The following is a 6,491-nucleotide window of genomic DNA, read 5'->3' as shown; positions in this document are numbered from 1 at the left end:
TCTGTAATCAGAAATGTGTGTGAAGACCGATAATAACACAGACGGTTGCTGCTAATAAGACATGTGTGTTGTGCGATGTGATTGCATACAGAACAACAACATATATATATATATATATATATATATATATATATATATATATATATACATACACACACTTATAAGGACATGCTTGCATAACCAAATTAAACATCCACTTACATAGGTGGCTACTACAACCATGGCATTTGCACACACCAAAATAAACTATTACATGCATATTTACATAGGTGGCTACTACCCACATGACATTTCCACAGATCAATAAAATAAACTATATATTACATGCATGATTAACTAGCATAAACGATCATCTAATCATCATCTTCTTCTTGTGACGCTTGCTCTGCTTGTGGCTCGATCCAGGCTCGTCGATTTGGGTAATGAGGCACTTCCTCATGTCAATGATCAGCATGTGCATCTCGTAGCATGTGTACACGCTCTTAGCTGCGAACCTGAGGTGAGGTTCATTCAGTTGCCGCATCCAGGCCCTGTGCTAGGATAGAGGACTTGTTCTCTGGGCATCTTGCTTCATCTTTTCGTAGTAGGGGTCGATGATGGCCGAGGCGAGTTCGACTAGGGAGTCCTTCTTCGTGCTGCCCCAGACCCTGTAGTGGTCATGGATTTCGACAAGGTTCTTGCAGGCCAAGCCCGTAACACTGAGCGCATTTACATCGTTTTTGGTTTCCACCGTGACGAACTTGTAGTCGGTGCTGTTGACAAACCAGTTGAAACGGTCGCAAGGCTCTGTGGCCATGCAGTAGTGGTAGATGAGGACATGATGGCGCACGCACAACTGGGCAACGGTAGCCTTCTGATCTATGCCGGCACGACGGGAGGCGTACTGGAGGTCGATGCCGACCACCTTGTACTTGTCTCGAGCAAGCAACTGCTCAACGCTGTTAATGTAGTCGTCCACCACAACCGGGTCGATGGTGTACACCACCGAGAGATCCATCTCCCTCGCGTGGGTCTCCACTCTATGCTCGCCAAACTCCATTGGAGCGCCACTGGACATCCCCTCTCTATGTGTCGTCATGGGTGTGCTTGTTGTGTTGTGGGGCGTGATCAAAAGGTTGAAGAGACTAAGGTTATAATGGCCGCGGGAATTAAAGGGGAAGCCGGACGGCCAGGAATATCGACAGGCCCTGATGGTAGTTCTAATTTGCAGCGCGTAACTCCATTGTGCCGCACGCAACTGCATCATGTGGCAACGCGCGCGACGCAACCGCATGCATATGGGGCCCCCGACGTGATCGTGCGCATGCCCAACCGCTTGCAGAGCGCGCGCGGGACGCGAGCAGAGCGCTCCGTAGTTGCCTCAACGGCAAGCAACCATAGAGTGGTATATATATAGGGTGGCACTATTCTGATCCCAGGATCAGAATAACTATTTGGATCACGCGCGCACTATAAGGCCCGATGAGATGTTCCGGAACTAGCCAAACCCGTGCGCCCACGATCCGTTCCCAGACCCGCCTCCCCTCGATCCCGTTCCTAACCCCTTGCCCCCACCCCCACCCCCTCGATCCCGTCCCTAATCGGGAACCATATCCTCTACCGTGCCCGAAGGCACGTCAGAGGTGCCGTGCCTTCTTGCTTTCCAGCAAAACAGGTGCACTGGGCCTGTAGCCTACGAGCAGAACGGCCCAACTAATGGCCTGCTGTTTTGGTTGTTTTTTCTGTTTATTTCCAGCAGCTTGACAACGTTTGTCTAAAAAAACAGCTTGAGAACGGGAGCATCACACGGTAGTTGAATAGGCAAAGCAACACTTTTTATGCGGAAAACATCCAACCTTTTTTTTTCCGAAAAATCAGATCTACTATAAAAGTTTATCGAAAGTATAAATCATCTCAAACATAATAAAAATTACATCGAGATTCCGAAACCATCAAACGACCATTATTTTTTAATTTATTCATCAACTGTCAAGGTAGTATAAAGAAAACAAGAAGTAAAAAATACATCTAAGTCCGTAGAGACCTAACAATGACTACAAACACTAGAGCGAGCCGAAGGCGCGCCGCCGTCTTCGCCTCTCCCTCTTCGGAACCAGGCAAACATTTTTGTTGTAGACAACTGGAAAGTCGTTGTGCCAAGGCCCCATATGACCAGCGCACTAGAACAACAACCACCACTGTTGAAGAGAGGCATATATCGAAAGGATCCAACCTGTAGACGCATGAACACAGACCAACAAATATGGGATCCCGTGAGATCAGCCGGAGACAAACCTCCACACACCCTCCGATGATGCTAGAAACACCATCGGGACGGAAACTAGGCGGGGAGAACCTTATTCCATCTTCAGAGAGTCACCGCCGCTTAACTTCTCTGGGGTGGACACAAACCCTAAGAAAACTCAAAAAATCTTGAAAAAACGGAGCCCTCCCGCCGGCAAGGGCCGGGATAGACCGGCGGGAGGCACGAGAAACCCAACGTTGAATAGTCGCTCACATACACGAGCATACACTCACCCTATGAACACATGCATATACACCCTACCCGTATGAGCACCTCCAAGAGACTGAGCTACCATGGCATTTTGAGATTGTACGAAGTCACCACATACATAGCATCTTGATTTATTTTATCAACTTTTATAATAGATCTGATCTTTCCGGAAAAAAAATACTAGGTTAGAAGTTTTCCGCAGAAAAAATCTTGCTTTGCTATTCAACGAACGCGTGATCCTCCCGTTCTCAAGCTGTTTTCTTTTTTGAGCCAAACGTTGTCTTTTTTTTTTTGAGACGAGCCAAACGTTGTCAGGCTGTTGAAAGTAAAAAATCAAAATAGCAGGTCCATTAGCTCGGCCGTTCTGCTCGTAGGCTAGAGCCCAGTGCGCTGTTTTCCTGGAAAGCAAGAAGGCACGGCACCTCTGACGTGCCTTCAGGCACGGTAGAGGATCTGGTTCCCCCTAATCTGCCCTCCCCGAATCAGGCCACCACCGTAGCCGCCCTCCCGAATCGCGCCACCACCGCGGCCGCTCTCCCGAACCGCACTACCGCCGCCGCCCCGCCCCACGGCGCGCAGCTCCCGGCCTCCCAGAAGCCGCCGCCCCGCCCCCCGGCGCACCGCTTCCGTTCCTCCCACCGCGCTGCCGCCCTGCCCCATGGCGCCCAGCCGCTCCGCCCTCCACCGCCTGATCTCCGCCGCCCACCGGACCTGACGAGCAGCGCCACCCTTGGCCACGGATAGGGGCTGCGGCCTTCTCGGGGCGCCGCCGTGACCTTCCCAGAGGGGCCACCGCGACCTTCCCCAGCTCTGCCCTCCGCTGTGGCGGCCGTCGGCGGCCTTCTATCCATGCTGGAGCTGCCCCCCCCCCCCCCCCCCCCCCCCCTCCCGCCTGGATCCGGCTCCGCACAGCCCCCTCGCCTGGATTTGGCCCTGGCGTCGCCCCACTCCTCGGTCCGGCAGCCGCACCGCCCCCGCGCCTGGGTCCAACCATCAGCACCCCCACCCCTGGCAAACGAGCGTCGGCATCCATCGCCAGTCCCCAAGCACACCGCCCAAGGGCCCACGCCCCATCCCCCGACACTATCCTGCCTCGCTGGCGCACCATGGACGTCTTCCTCTTCTGCCTAGAACTTCTTCGTCGTTGGTGCTTGCGTGCGCACGACAGCCACATGTGGTGTGAGGAGAAGCCAAGCTAAAAGAAGAACACACTTTCTTCACACGCGTGTGCACGCAAGACAGGCACAGAGAAGATCGGAGCCACCGACCCCAACAGCGGAACATCAGCTATGATCAAGGTGATTCTTTTGTTATAACATACGTTCTCAGCAATCCAGTAGGCTGTTCTTTCCTCTGAACTCTGCACCGTGGCATAATACAGTAATCCTGACCGCTCCTTCTGAATAACGGAGTTGACTTATCAGCAGAAAACTTGAACAAATATGACCATCTCTGCTTCTGAACACGTTGTTAACTTCACTCCCTGTCCATCTAGTTAGCGCAAAGGTTTTCTGTGCTGCAAAAGCAAGGATGGAGGCCTCGAAGGACCATCATTTTCTGTAGCTAGGATGCAGAAGAGTACGGATTGGTAAGTGGATCGCTCGTCCAGCACCACATTCGTTTGCTATTTTTCTTATTAATAACAAGATGGTCAAAAAGTCAAAACGTTCTGTTTTTTCAATTCATGAAGGTTCAAGACCCCGACAATTCATCTCAGACGGTTTATGATTCATGGGTCAAATCCAATGCTTCTCCCAACGTGAGTTGTAACATGACTTCCTTATACAGTTAGCACACCGTTATCAGTTGCAATATATAGTACTGATTGCTGTCAAACTCTGGGTTCCTTTGTGCGTAAAATGAAACCTGTAGCTTCGGGGTTTCACGTCTGAATCTTCATTTCTAAATTTCAGCTCCAACTCTTAAAATGTTCCTAGCTATTTATTGTAGTTAACATATATTGTCTCTGATATCCTACATGAAGATTCAACGACTGGGCAATGGAGGATCAGACTATGCAGCATTCGTTCAACATGTTGGCATTCCATCAACCAACTTGATATTTGGAGAAGGTAGGGGTGCACTTCATGTTGTTTATTCTTACGGTTTCTCGTATCTCTAATGGTGCTCCTTGGACATTGACAGGGCCAGGATATCCTGTTTACCACTCTTTATACGATGATTTTGTATGGATGGAGAAGTTTGCAGACCCTAGGTTCTGTTGGCATGTCGCAGGTGCAGCCCCGTATTCATTTTGTGATGTGTGTTACTCCCTCCGTTTACAAATATAAGATGTTCTAACCTTTTTCTGAACCGGATGCATATAGTCATGTTTTAGGGTGTATGTTCACTCATTTTAGTTCGTATGTAGTCCATATTGAAATATCTAAAACATCTTAAATTTGTGAAAGGAGTGAGTAGTACTTGGTTGCTTCACAGCATAACCAACATCATCATCTCACAGCTGCTAGCCGCTGCAGCATCAACGACAACAGCGTGGCGCTCCTGGTGCTCCTCTCCCTCTCCTGCCTTGCATGCTACAATGCCACCGCCTCCTTCCTGTACAAAAGGTTTGAGTGAGGAAAAATTCCAGCTCATGAACGAACATGAAGAAGTTCTAATGTGATGGTGCTATTCTCTGTAGTTATTTGTTTCTCGTGAATGCATTTGGTTGTGGCTGATGGATCTCTATCTTAATATATTCTTTGCTTTATTTTAGTGTGACCTGCACCGAGCTCTCTCTATTCTTGTTTTAATCAACTCACTGATGCACATACTGAGTAATTCGTGCGACTTTGCCGCATCTTGTTTCAGACTGCAGCCCAACACTAATTCTTCAGTCTGATTTGAATGCCAGCTGAATCCATTTATTAAGTTGTGACTTTAATTGTGCCCATGTAATGTTGTTGGAGAGGAAATCTGGAGTTAACTGAAGTCCAACTATTACGTTGGACAAGGTTCATCTACTTCATGGTCAGCAAAATTCAACCCTCCCTAGCGTGCCAGTTATTTTTAAAATCACAAAAATGAGTGCATATAATTGATGAGAAAACCTCAAGGAAATTCAAACATTATGTTCTGAAGAAGTTCACTTATACAAAGTGATAGAAGGTTGGAAAAAACAGAGAAGAAAAATTGGCGTTAAAAACCAAGCCAAAAGGCATTTTACTAAAGAAAAGAGTTTGCTAAAAAAAACTCTAGAAGTTCACAAAACCCCAAAAGCCTATAAGTTAAAACAGTAGACAATTCTTTCTGTCTTTGAAACTAAACCTAGAAGTTCAAATTTAAGATATATAGCAGGTCAATGTTTATAATAATAAGAAATTTTCTTGTCTAAAGAAAAGCAAGAAGTTCAAATTAACATAACACATGACTTTGATGTTTATTTTTTATAAAAAGAACATTGTTTTACGGTTTCAAAAAATGGAAAAAGTAAGTATTTCAAATAAACCAAGTCCAAATTATAAAAATAGAGAAGTTTGATATTTATAAAAAAACTCAGGTTTTCCTCGTTACTAAAGAATAAAATTAAAGAAGTTCACTAAAATAAAGGAGCAGTTTGATGCTTATTTAAAAACATTTTTTTTCGAAGAATACGTGGCCGAAGTTCAACGTGAAAACACGAGCAGTTCAACTACTATACAGAATGCGTTTCGGATGAGAATAAAATAATATAAAACTAAAAGCCTAAAATGTTTGTTGCAAGAAGTTCACGTGCTCCACCCCTGCATGGTTCAAAAATTATATTACGAGACGCCCGACCTTCAATTACATGTTAAAAACAGTAGCAACAAAATTAATTTGTGCATTTTGGTGGTTTAAATTAATTTGGTTTATGGGTGCACAGAAAAGATAAGATTATGTGTGACCATACAATATGTGCTTCAGTGTCCTCGGTTAGCTCTTGTTAAGTAGGAGTAATACATGTCCGTGGGCATGTGGAAAAATACCCCCTTTTCATTTTGGGCAATAATTAATGCCTGGTGACCTTACAACA

General features: G+C 46.4%; 1 long non-coding RNA gene across 2 annotated transcripts; it reads left to right on the top strand.

Annotated features, from left to right (window-relative positions):
• Positions 1 to 2,864: 2,864 nt before the first annotated feature.
• On the top strand, positions 2,865 to 5,212 carry LOC123078467 (uncharacterized). 2 transcript variants are annotated; one of them, XR_006437483.1, is made up of 6 exons: positions 2,865 to 3,792; positions 3,990 to 4,082; positions 4,185 to 4,253; positions 4,479 to 4,566; positions 4,640 to 4,729; positions 4,959 to 5,212. It is a non-coding gene; the product is annotated as an uncharacterized lncRNA (long non-coding RNA). The 2 variants fall into 2 exon arrangements; XR_006437482.1 differs by having other exon boundaries at positions 2,870 to 3,792; positions 4,640 to 5,212.
• The last annotated feature ends 1,279 nt before the right edge of the window (positions 5,213 to 6,491 follow it).

Source organism: Triticum aestivum, chromosome 3D (assembly GCF_018294505.1).
Source record: "Triticum aestivum cultivar Chinese Spring chromosome 3D, IWGSC CS RefSeq v2.1, whole genome shotgun sequence".
NCBI classification, from domain to species: Eukaryota; Viridiplantae; Streptophyta; class Magnoliopsida; order Poales; family Poaceae; genus Triticum; species Triticum aestivum.
The sequence above is the reverse complement of the archived record's forward strand: the minus strand, read 5'-3'. Positions and strand labels throughout refer to the sequence as shown.